Raw genomic sequence first — 13,942 nt, 5'->3', positions numbered from 1 at the left:
CAAAATTCAACATCAATTTATGATAAAAACTCTCCACAAAGTGGGTATAGAGGGAACATACTACAACATAATAAAGCCCATGTATGACAAACTTACAGCCAACATCATACTCAACAGTGAAAAGCTGAAAACATTTCTCTAAGATCAGGAACAAGACAAGGATGCCCACTCTCACCACTATTATTCAACATATTATTGGAAGTTTAGCCACAACACTCAGACAAGAAAAAGAAATAAAAGGAATCCAAATCAGAACGGAAGAAGTAAAACTATTACTGTTTGCAGATAGCATGATACTATATATAGAAACCCTTAAGATTCCACCAAAAAACTCTCAGAACTGATAAATGAATTTGGTGATGTTGCAAGATACAAAATTAATGTACAGAAACATGTTGCATTTTTATACACTAACAATGAACTATCAGAAAGAGAAGGGACTTCTCTGGTGGTCCAGTGGATAAGACTTCGCCTTCCAATGCAGGGGTGTGGGTTCGATCCCTGGTCAGGGAGCTAAGATCCCACATGCTTTGGGGCCAAAAAACAAAAAGTAAAACAGAAGTAATATTGTAACAATTCAATAAAGACTTTAAAAAAATGGTCCATATCGAAAAAAATCTTTAAAAAAAGAGAAATTACAAAAACAATCCCGGGCTTCCCTGGTGGTGCAGTGGTTGAGAGTCCGCCTGCCGATGCAGGGGACACGGGTTCATGCCCCGGTTCGGGAAGATCCCACATGCCGCGGAGCGGCTGGGCCCGTGAGCCATGGCCGCTGAGCCTGCGCGTCCGGAGCCTGTGCTCCACAACGGGAGAGGCCACAACAGTGAGAGGCCCGCGTACAGCAAAAAAAAAAAAAAAAAAAAAAAAAAAAAAAAAAAATCCCATTTACAATTGCATCAAAGAATAAAATACCTAGGAATAAATCTAACCAAGGAAGTAAAAGACCTGTACTCAGAAAACTATAAGACATGGATGAAAGAAATTGAAGACAATACACACCCAAAGAAAGGAAAAAGTATGGTGCTCATTGGATTGGAAGAATTAATATTGTTAAAATGACCACACGGGCTTCCCTGGTGGCGCAGTGGTTGAGAGTCTGCCTGCCGATGCAGGGGACATGGGTTCGTGTCCCGGTCCGGGAGGATCCCACATGCCACGGAGTGGCTGGGCCCGTGAGCCATGGCCGCTGAGCCTGCATGGCTGGAGCCTGTGCTCCGCAATGGGAGAGGCCAAAACAGTGAGAGGCCCACGTACCGCAAAAAAAAAAAAAAAAAAAATGACCACACTACCCAAGGCAACCTACAGAATCAATTCAATCCCTATCAAAATACCAATGGAATTTTTCACAGAACTAGAACAAATACTTTTTAAATTTATATAGAAACACAAATACTCTGAATAGCCAAAACAATCTTGAGAAAGAAGAACAAAGCTAGAGGTATCACGCTCACTGATTTCAAACTATACTACAAAGCTACAGTATGATAAACACTGTATGTTCCCAAAAGTATGATACTGGCACAAAAACAGATGCATATATCTATGGGACAAAATAGAGATCCCAGAAGTAAACTTACACTTAGATGGGCAATTAATCTACAACAAAGATGGCAAGAATATACAACGGGAAAAAGACAAACTCTTCAATAAATGGTGCTGGGAAAACTGGACAGCTACATGCAAATAATCAGACTGAGCTACTCTCTGACACCATATACAAAAGTAAACTCAAAATGAATTAAAGACTTACAGTTAAGACCTGAAACCATAAAATTCCTAGAAGGAAATATAGGCTGTATGTACTTTGACATACATACAGTCTTAGCAATTTTTTTGGCTATGTCTCCTCAGGCAAGGGAAACAAAAGCAAAAACAAATAAATAGGACTATATCAAACTAGAAAGATTTTCACAGCAAAGGAAACTATCAAAAAAAATGAAAAGGCAGCCTACTGAATGGGAGAAGATATTTGCAAATGGCATATCATTTGGGGAATTAATATCCAAATATATACAATGAACTCATACAACTCAACGTCAAAAAAACAAACAACCTGATTTAAAAATGGGCTGATAACCTGAATAGACATTGTTCCAAAGAAGACACACAGATAGCCAACATCACTAATCATCACAATAATGCAAAGCAAAACCACAATGAGATATCACCTCACACCTGCAAAATGGCTATTATCAAACAGACAACAAATCAAGTGTTGGTGAGGATGTAGCGAAAACGGAACACTTGTGCACTGTTGATGGGCATGTAAATTGGTGCAGCCACTATGGAAAATAATATGGAAGTTCTTCAAAATATTAAGAATACAGCTACCACACAATCCAGCAATTCCATATCTAGGTATTTTTCTGAAGAAAACAAAATGACTAATTTGAAAAGATATTTGCATCCCTATGTTTATTGCAGCATTGTTTACAATAGCCAAGATAGGGAAACAACCAAAGTTCCCGTCAGTAGATGAGTGGATAAAAAGGATATGGTATATATGTACAATGGAATATTATTTGGCCATAAAAGAAAGTGAAATCTTCCCATTTGTGACAACATGGATGGACCTAGAGGGTATTATGCTAAGTGAAATAAGTCAGACAGAGAAAAAAAATACCATATGATTTCACTTAAAAGTGGAATCTAAAAAACAAAACAAATGAATAAACATAACAAAAACAGAAACAGACTCATATACAAAGATTGCTAGAGGGTAGCAGTGTGGGTGTGGGGGGGGGGGGTGGGGGGATGAGTGAAATAGTGAAGGGGACTAAGAGGTACAAACTTCCAGTTACAAAATAAATGAGTCATGAGGATGAAATATACAGCATAGATAATATAGTCAATAATACTGTAATAACTTTGTATGGTGACAGATGGTGACTAGATTTATCATAGTGATCATTTAGTAACTTATAGTAATATCAAATCAGTAGGCTGTGCACCTAAAGCTAACATAGCATTGTAGGTCATTGTAGTTCAACTAAGAAAAAGAATTTTTGATGTTCTTAACTTTCACTATAATATGTCTAGTTGTCAGTTTTCTTTTATCTGTCTTGTGTGCATTCTTAGGTCCTTTCACCTTTTAAATACAGGAACTTTTTTTTAACATCTTTATTGGAGTATAATTGCTTTACAATGGTGTGTTAGTTTCTGCTATATAACAAACTGAATCAGCTATACATATACATATATCCCCATATCTCCTCCCTCTTGCGTCTCCCTCCCACACTCCCTATCCCACCCCTCTAGGTGGACACAAAGCACTGAGCTGATCTCCCTGTGCTATGCGGCTGCTTCCCACTAGCTATCTATTTTACATTTGGTACTGTATATATGTCCATGCCACTCTCTTGATTTATCCCAGCTTACCCTTCCCCCTCCCCGTGTCCTCAAGTCCATTCTCTACATCTGCGTCTTTATTCCTGTCCTGCCCCTAGGTTCTTCAGAACCTTTTTTTTTTAGATTCCATATATATGTGTTAGCATACGGTATTTGTTTTTCTCTTTCTGACTTTAAGTACAGGAATTTTATATTGTTTCTTTGAATATTTCCTTTCCTCCATGTTTCTCTCTCTCCTTCTGAGACTTCTATTACCCGGATGTTGGCACATCTGTCCTCCACAACTCTTAGATTTGATTTTCTATTTTCAATATTTTCTCTTTACAATTTCTCCTTGGAGGATTTCTCAGTCTAAAATCCCTGTGTCATTTTCAGCTGGCTCTCCCATTTCAACGGCTATATTCTTCATAACTAACTTTTACACTTAAATTTCGTTTGAAGGATTTCTTGCTCTTGACTTACAGTGCTAATATCTTCCCTTACCTATATACGTATATATAACAGGCTGATTTTAATTTCCTGCCCATCTATTCTGACAATTCTGTTCAGATGTTCTGTGTTGTCAAGTATGTCTCCTTTTCTTTATTGGGTGTGGTCTGTGTGCCTCAAGGGGAATTTAGGGTGAAGGGAGGGGATGCCTCCTAGATTTTGTTGAAGGTCATTTGCTGCCACCCCAGGCAGGTGCTCTGGTCAGGATTTCCTCTTTAAACATCTGGGAAGGGACTTCCCTGGTGGTGCAGTGGTTAAGAATATGCCTGCCAATGCAGGGACCACGGGTTCTAGCCCTGGTCTGGGAAGATCCCACATGCCACGGAGCAACTAAGCCCATGTGCCACAACTAGTGAGCCTGCGCTCTAGAGCCTGCAAGTCACAACTACGGAAGCCCGTGTGCCACAACTACTCAAGTCCATGCACCTAGAGCCCGTGCTCCACAACAAGAGAAGCCACCACAATGAGAAGCCCGTGCACCGCAAAGAAGAGTAGCCCCTGCTCACCGCAACTAGAGAAAGCTCACGTATAGCAACAAAGACCCAATGCAGCCAAAAATTAATTAATTAATTGATTGATTGATTAATTAATAAATATTAATAAATAAATACAAAAAAATCTGGGAAGTAGCAGCACTGGCAGGAAGCCACACCCTGGGGTTGAAATCAACCATCCCTGGGATTGGAGAGTGTGGTGGAGGAGGAAGTAGTGAAGGATGAGACAAAAGAATGAACACCTGATGGTAGCTGAGCAGCCTGCATTGTTTTCAACAATTCCTCACCCCAGCAAGGTTTTGGGACAGCCCTGCTATTCCCTCCAGAACTTGAGCATCTCAGTTCTGGCTCTGGGATGAAGAGGCAAAGGGAGAGGAAGAAGAGAGCTTAAGAACCTAACCAGTCCTTGCCAAAACTGGCCATCCGCTGCTCCAGGGCCGAGCCGGCCCCTTCTCCCAGACGCCCATGCCCAGCAGTCACGACCAGCTTCATATCTCCTTGCAGGACCCTGCATAGGTTCTTTTGTTAGTTCTTCAAATCCACATTTCTCCCTCAGATCTGTAGTTTTGCCAGATAGGCTTTGGCGAAGAGAGCCAGCAGCCTATGCCCCTTTGCGATCTTGGCAGAAGAAAAAGGGAAATATACAGTACAATATCTTGTGTATAATTTAAAAGCACACACACAGAGGCACTAAATATTTTTCAAGGAACTATAGATTTAAAAAAAAAACATATGAAGGACAACTGGTCGTGGAGATGGAGGAAGAAGGGGAAAAGAGGAATAAATAAAACAAAACCGGTATCTTGCACAAATCAATGATAAGTGTGCTATGAGGAGAAACCATGGTGCAATTGGTCAATTACAAAAGCATTTATTGGGATGAAAACAAACAGTAACGATGGCGGCGCCGGGAAGCGACCGGCTGCTGGGCTGAAGGCAGGAGTGATCACTTGAGCTGTGAGGGAAGCCCTGAAGAGCGCCTGTAGACGTGAGTGCGACAACTCGCACAGTCTTAGGAACGAAACTCCCGGGGTCTGCGAGCCACGAGGCTCCTGAGGCGTGAGGTATTATCTGCGACCCGTGCTGTCAGTGCAGCTCCGGAGCGGGGAGCTCTCAGCCAAGAGGCACAGCTGGCCGGCCCCAGGCCCCGGCCTCCGTAATGAAAGCCCCGAGCCACTCTCTGTGTCGCAGCTTCACAGGTGAGGGTGACTTGACTAGTGCAGAAAGGGACCCAAGGTTCACGACTCTCTTACTGGCAGTGGAATGACCTGTGGAAACCTGCGATCCATTCTCATTAAGTAAATCTCTGGATACACCAGAAATACAGCTACACGTGGAACAACTCCTACAGAACACCTGTACGCTGGCAGAAGACCTCAGACCTCCCAAAAGGCAAGAAACTCCCCACGTATCTGGGTAGGGCAAAGCGGAGAGATTCCCGCACAGAGGATCAGTGCCAACCGGCACTCACCAGCCCGAGAGGCTTGTCTGCTCGCCCGCCGGGGCGGGCGGCGCTGGGAGCTGAGGCTCGGGCTTCAGTGGGAGCGCAGGGAGAGGACTGGGGCTGGCATCGTGAACACAGCCTGAAGGGGCTAATGCGCCACAGCTAGCCGGGAGGGAGTCCGGGAAAAAGTTTGGACCTGCCAAAGAGGCAAGAGACTTTTTCTTGCCTCTTTGTTTCCTGGAGGGAGTGCAGGCTCCACCAGCACTCTGTGCCCCTCCCTCCCACCCGGCCTGAGTGAGCCAGAGTCCCCGAAGAGGCTGCTCCTTTAACCCTGTCCTGTCTGAGCGAAGAACAGACGCCCTCTGGCGACCTACACGGAGAGGCGGGGCCAAATCCAAAGCTGAGACCCAGGAGCTGTGAGAACAAAGAAGAGAAAGGGAAATCTCTCCCAGCAGCCTCAGAAGCAGCGGATTAAAGCTCCACAATCAACTTGATGTACCCTGCATCTGTGGAATACATGAATAGACAACGAATCATCCCAAATTGAGGAGCCAGGAGTCAGTGCTGTGCCTCTGAGTTGGGAGAGCCAACTTCAGGACACTGGTCCACAAGAGACCTCCCAGCTCCACATAATATCAAACGGCGAAAATCTTCCAGAGATCTCCATCTCAACACCAGCACCCAGCTCCACTCAACGACCAGCAAGCTACAGTGCTGGACACCCTATGCCAAACAACTAGCAAGACAGGAACACAACACCACCCATTAGCAGAGAGGCTGCCTAAAATCATAAAAAGTCCACAGACACCCCAAAATACACCACCAGACGTGGACCTCTCCACCAGAAAGACAAGATCCAGCCTCATCCACCAGAACACAGGCACTAGTCCCCTCCACCAGGAAGCCTACACAACCCACTGAACCAACCTTAGCCACTGGGGACAGACACCAAAAACAACGGGAACTACGAACCTGCAGCCTGCAAAACGGAGACCCCAAACACAGTAACATAAGCAAAATGAGAAGACAGAAAAACACACAGCAGGAGAAGGAGCAAGATAAAAACCCACCAGACCTAACAAATGAAGAGGTAATAGGCAATCTACCTGAAAAAGAATTCAGAATAATGATAGTAAAGCTGATCCAAGATTCTATTTCCAAGATCCATAATCTTGGAAATAGAATAGACAAAATGCAAGAAACAGTTAACAAGGACCTAGAAGAACTAAAGATGAATCAAGCATCGATTAAAAACACAACAAATGAAATGAAAAATACTCTAGATGGGATCAATAGCAGAATAACTGAGGCAGAAGAACGGATAAGTGAGGTGGAAGATAAAATAGTGGAAATAACTGCTGCAGAGCAAAATAAAGAAAAAAGAATAAAAAGAACAGAGGACAGTCTCAGAGACCTCTGGGACAACATTAAATGCACCAACATTGGAATTATAAGGGTTCCAGAAGAAGAAGAGAAAAAGAAAGGGACTGAGAAAATATTTGAAGAGATTATAGTTGAAAACTTCCCTAATATAGGAAAGGAAATAGTTAATCAAGTCCAGGAGGCACAGAGAGTCCCATACAGAATAAATCCAAGGAGAAATACGCCAAGACACATATTAATCAAACTGTCAAAAATTAAACACAAAGAAATCATATTAAAAGCAGCAAGGCAAAAACAACAAATAACACACAAAGGAATCCCCATCAGGATAACAGCTGATCTCTCAGCAGAAACTCTACAAGCCAGAAGGGAGTGGCAGGACATACTTAAAGTGATGAAGGAGAAAAACCTGCAACCAAGATTACTCTACCCAGCAAGGATCTCATTAAGATTTGATGGAGAAATTAAAACGTTTACAGACAAGCAAAAGCTGAGAGAGTTCAGCACCACCAAACCAGCTTTACAACAAATGCTAAAGGAACTTCTCTAGGCAAGACACACAACAGAAGGAAAATACCTACAATAACGAACCCAAAACAATTAAGGAAATGGGACTAGGAACATACATATCAATAATTACCTTAAATGTAACTGGACTAAATGCTCCCACCAAAAGACACAGATTGGCTGAATGGATACAAAAACAAGACCCTTATATATGCTGTCTACAAGAGACCCACTTCAGACCTAGAGACACATACAGATTGAAAGTAAGGGGATGGAAAAAGATATTCCATGCAAATGGAAATCAAAAGAAAGCTGGAGTAGCAATTCTCATATCAGACAAAATAGACTTTAAAATAAAGACTATTAGAAGAGACAAAGAAGGACACTACATAATGATAAAGGGATTGATCCAAGAAGAAGATATAACAATTGTAAATATGTATGCACCCAACATAGGAGCACCTCAATACATAAGGCAAATACTAACAGCCATAAAAGGGGAAATCGACAGTAACACACTCATAGTAGGGGACTTTAACACCCCACTTTCACCAATGGACAGATCATCCAAAAGGAAAATAAAAAAGGAAACACAAGCTTTAAATGATACATTAAACAAGATGGACTTAATTGATATTTATAGGACATTCCATCCAAAAACAACAGAATACACATTTTTCTCAAGTGCTCATGGAACATTCTCCAGGATAGATCATATCTTGGGTCACAAATCAAGCCTTGGTAAATTTAAGAAAATTTAAATTGTATCAGGTATCTTTTCCGACCACAATGCTATGAGACTAGACATCAATTACAGGAAAAGATCTGTAAAAAATACAAACACATGGAGGCTAAACAATACACTACTCAATAACGAAGTGATCACTGAAGAAATCAAAGAGGAAATTAAAAAATACCTAGAAACAAATGACAATGGAGACACGACGACCCAAAACCTATGGGATGCAGCAAAAGCAGTTCTAAGGGGAAAGTTTATAGCAATACAATCCCACCTTAAGAAACAGGAAACATCTCGAGTAAACAACCTGACCCTGCACCTAAAGCAATTAGAGAAAGAAGAACAAAAACATCCCAAAGTTAGCAGAAGGAAAGAAATCATAAAGATCAGATCAGAAATAAATGAAAAAGAAATGAAGGAAACGATAGCAAAGATCAATAAAACTAAAAGCTGGTTCTTTGAGAAGATAAAAAATATTGATAAACCATTAGCCAGACCATCAAGAAAAAAAGGGAGAAGCCTCAAATCAATAGAATTAGAAATGAAAAAGGAGAAGTAACAACTGACACTGCAGAAATGCAAAAGATCATGAGAGATTACTACAAGAAACTCTATGCCAATAAAATGGACAACCTGGAAGAAATGGACAAATTCTTAGAAATGCACAACCTGCCAAGACTGAATCAGGAAGAAATAGAAAATATGAATAGACCAATCACAAGCACTGAAATTGAAACTGTGATTAAAAATCTTCCAACAAACAAAAGCCCAGGACCAGATGGCTTCACAGGCGAATTCTATCAAACATTTAGAGAAGAGCTAACACCTATCCTTCTCAAACTCTTCCAAAATATAGCAGAGGGAGGAGCACTCCCAAACTCATTCTACGAGGCCACCATCACCTTGATACCAAAACCAGACAAGGATGTCACAAAGAAAGAAAACTACAGGCCAATATCACTGATGAACATAGATGCAAAAATCCTCAATAAAATACTGGCAAACAGAATCCAACAGCACATTAAAAGGATCATACACCATGATCAAGTGGGGTTTATTCCAGGAATGCAAGGATTCTTCAATATATGCAAATCAATCAACGTGATACAGCATATTAACAAATTGAAGAAGAAAAACCATATGATCATCTCAATAGATGCAGAGAAAGCTTTCGACAAAATTCAACACCCATTTATGATAAAAACCCTGCAGAAAGTAGGCATAGAGGGAACTTTCCTCAACATAATAAAGGCCATATATGACAAACCCACAGCCAACATCGTCCTCAGTGGTGAAAAACTGAAACCATTTCCACTAAGATCAGGAACAAGACAAGGCTGCCCACTCTCACCACTCTTATTCAACCTAGTTTTGGAAGTTTTAGCCACAGCAATCAGAGAAGAAAAGGAAATAAAAGGAATCCAAATTGGAAAAGAAGAAGTAAAGCTGTCACTGTTTGCAGATGACATGATACTATACATAGAGAATCCTAAAGATGCTCCTAGAAAACTACTAGAGCTAATCAATGAATTTGATAAAGTAGCAGGATACAAAATTAATGCACAGAAATCTCTGGCATTCCTGTACACTAATGATGAAAAATCTGAAAGTGAAATCAAGAAAACACTCCCATTTACCATTGCAACAAAAAGAATAAAATATCTAGGAATAAACCTCCCTAAGGAGACAAAAGACCTGTATGCAGAAAATTATAAGACACTGATGAAAGAAATTAAAGATGATACAAATAGATGGAGAGATATACCATACTCCTGGATTGGAAGAATCAATATTGTGAAAATGACTCTACTACCAAAAGCAATCTACAGATTCAATGCAATCCCTATCAAACTACCACTGGCATTTTTCACAGAACTAGAACAAAAAATTTCCAAATTTGTTTGGAAAAACAAAAGACCCCGAATAGCCAAAGCAATCTTGAGAACGAAAAACGGAGCTGGAGGAATCAGGCTCCCTGACTTCAGATTATACTACAAAGCTACAGTCATCAAGACAGTGTGGTACTGGCACAAAAACAGAAAGATAGATCAATGGAACAGGATAGAAAGCCCAGAGATAAACCCACGCACATATGGTCAACTTATCTTTGATAAAGGAGGCAGGAATGTACAGTGGAGAAAGGACAGTCTCTTCAATAAGTGGTGCTGGGAAAACTGGACAGGGACATGTAAAAGTAAGAGATTAGATCATTCCCTAACACCATACACAAAAATAAACTCAAAATGGATTAAAGACCTAAATGTAAGGCCAGAAACTATCAAACTCTTAGAGGAAAACATAGGCAGAACACTCTGTGACATAAATCACAGCAAGATCCTTTTGGACCCACCTCCTAGAGAAATGGAAATAAAAACAAAGATAAACAAATGGGACCTAATGACACTTCAAAGCTTTTGCACAGCAAAGGAAACCATAAACAAGACCAAAAGACAACCCTCAGAATGGGAGAAAATATTTGCAAATGAAGCAACTGACAAAGGATTAATCTCCAAAATTTATAAGCAGCTCATGCAGCTCAATAGCAAAAAAACAAACAACCCAATCCAAAAATGGGCAGAAGACTTAAATAGGCATTTCTCCAAAGAAGATATACAGACTGCCAACAAACACATGAAAGAATGCTCAACATCACTAATCATTAGAGAAATGCAAATCAAAACTACGAGATATCATCTCACACCAGTCAGAATGGCCATCATCAAGAAATCTAGGAACAATAAATGCTGGAGAGGGTGTGGAGAAAAGGGAACACTCTTGCACTGCTGGTGGGAATGTGAATTGGTACAGCCACTATGGAGAACAGTATGGAGGTTCCTTAAAAAACTAAAAATGGAAGTACCATATGACCCAGCATTCCCACTACTAGGCATATACCCTGAGAAAACCATAATTCAAAAAGAGACATGTACCAAAATGTTCATTGCAGCTCTATTCACAATAGCCCAGAGATGGAAACAACCTAAGTGTCCATCATCGGATGAATGCATAAAGAAGATGTGGCACATATATACAATGGAATATTACTCAGCCATAAAAAGAAACGAAATTGAGCTATTTGTAATGAGGTGGATGGACCTAGAGTCTGTCATACAGAGTGAAGTAAGTCAGAAAGAGAAAGACAAATACTGTATGTTAACACATATATATGGAGTTTAAGAAAAAAAAATGTCATGAAGAACCTAGGGGTAAAACAGGAATAAAGACACAGACCTACTTGAGAATGGACTTGAAGATATGGGGAGGGGGAGGGGTAAGCTGTGACAAAGCGAAAGAGAGGCATGGGCATATATACAGTACCAAACGTAAGGTAGATAGATAGTGGGAAGCAGCCGCATAGCACAGGGAGATCAGCTCGGTGCTTTGTGACCGCCTGGAGGGGTGGGATAGGGAGGGTGGGAGGGAAGGAGACGCAAGAGGGAAGGGATGGGGGAACAGATGTATATGTATGACTGATTCACTTTGTTATAAAGCAGAAACTAATAAAAAAAATAAACTGAAAAAAAACCCATTTATCCTTTGACTCAGCAAAACCACTTCTGGAAATTTTCCCTATAAACACACACACACACACACACACAGAGTGATGCCTGAGCAGTGTGTAACTGACAGAGTGAGAATTCAAACCCAGAGCTATCTTGATCCAAGGTCTGTTCTTTCTAGTGTCCATGGTATTAGAAAGTTTGCCTGGGATGTTGCTGTGAGTGCCAGCTGACACACAAGCCAGCTGGGCCCCCAGGTCCTAGTTTATACCATCTGGCCAGAATGAAATACCCATTTCTCAATTGCTGCTGTCTCTTGGCTATATTAACAGAGATTGTTCCTAATCCAAAACTCAATCTGATTTTGCTTTTGTCTTCCGTTTTAAGATGGAGTTAAACGGGCACATACTGCTGGATAGGAAGTAGAATAAAGTCAGGTTGATGCTGCGTGGCAGAAAGGTGAGCATCTGAGAGTTAAAATATTCTATACATGATGGAACAGGACATTAATTAAGTAAATAACTGAGTGAATGGTAATAGAAACCACACCTGGTTCACTGTTAGCTTGGGGCCTGGCCTGGATGCAACAGCTGCTGAGGGTCCTAGACACAGGTGGGCTGCAAGAATCTGGGGAGACACATAAAAGGCGCCTAACACAGTCCACCCCTTGGGCCACTCAGATCCACTTATGCCCTTCCATTATACCCCGCTTCCTCGTTACAACATGGGGCCTCTGTTATCTTGTGATCACAAGATGCCCTCACTTCTACACTGAAAGGGAGATACAAGGTCAATGGTCACAGAGTTCTTCAAATTCAGATATCCTAAAACACTTTCATTAAAAAGTTTAGTGAAATAGCCACTGTTCCCGCTGCTTCAGCTGCTTCTAAGGCCTTAACTGATATTCATCATGCTCTTCTTCCCACACCTATTTCAGATTTTTCTCATTCTCAGCCAACACTTTGGCTTATTTCTTGCTCATGTAGCAAGTGTCACCTTCACTCAAAAGGATGGGCAAGCAACACACACATGTCCTGGAGGTGACTTAGGGCCATTTGGACAAGGAAATTCCAGAGTCGCAGGCACCCAGATCAGAGCCTAGAAGGGGGACCACAGGCTCTGGGCAGGCACTTCACTTGGTCTGCAGAGTCCTCACCCTAAAGTGAGGGCCCTGGCTACCCAGGTCTAATAATGGTACTGCTACCTGTCTTGGCTCAAGAAACTCTGAGAGTGGACTCATAGAAAAGGATTTGTCTCAAAGAAGAGGCTCTTTTAGGAAAGGCTAAACCCTTAAGGGAAAAACTCAGCCCTTTTTACAGTCACCTTCCCAAAAGCACATCCTTACTTTATTTCCATGGCTTTTATTTGGCCAATGAAGTGGTGAGGCTTCTACTGGTCTCTGAAGACCTGGAAAATCAAATCTAGACCATCTGAGCTTCCCACATTTAGTTCAAACCTAGCCCAGGAGGCTTTTCAAGGGCAAAGCCACTGATGAATTCCATTCCTTAAGAGAAATAAATCACATCAACCGCATTATGCAGCATAGAGGAGATGAAAGAGCCAGCTGGCTGACTGAGGGACTTTCCCAATTTTCAACTGGGTCATGGCCTGGGAGTAATTTCCATCCAAATGAGAGTGTGATGGAGGAAGGTGCTCAGAAGCCAGGATACTGACAACAGCAGCAAAAACAACGTGTCTCAACAACGCTAACTTGCTGGCTTTTATTTTGTGGCAGGTCCCGGGTCAAGCATTTTAAGTGCACTTTCTCATTCAATCGTCTTAGCAACCTTATAAGGTAGATAATATTGTTATTTCCACTTTCCATACATTCATTCAACAGGACATTTATTGAGCTTTCAATGTTCCAAGCACAGAACCAGGTACTAAAGATTTAGCAAAAGCCTATCAGGCAAGGTCCCTACCTTTGGCACTTACAAGCCACTGGGAAGAGACAGATGCAGCCAATAAACAGATTGCAAGGAAAAAAGATATTAATACATAATATAAAGAAACTAAAACAGGAGACTAATAGAGGGGA

The sequence above is a fragment of the Mesoplodon densirostris genome, chromosome 2 (assembly GCF_025265405.1).
Source record: "Mesoplodon densirostris isolate mMesDen1 chromosome 2, mMesDen1 primary haplotype, whole genome shotgun sequence".
Taxonomy (NCBI): domain Eukaryota; kingdom Metazoa; phylum Chordata; class Mammalia; order Artiodactyla; family Ziphiidae; genus Mesoplodon; species Mesoplodon densirostris.
This window is presented reverse-complemented; position numbering follows the sequence as displayed.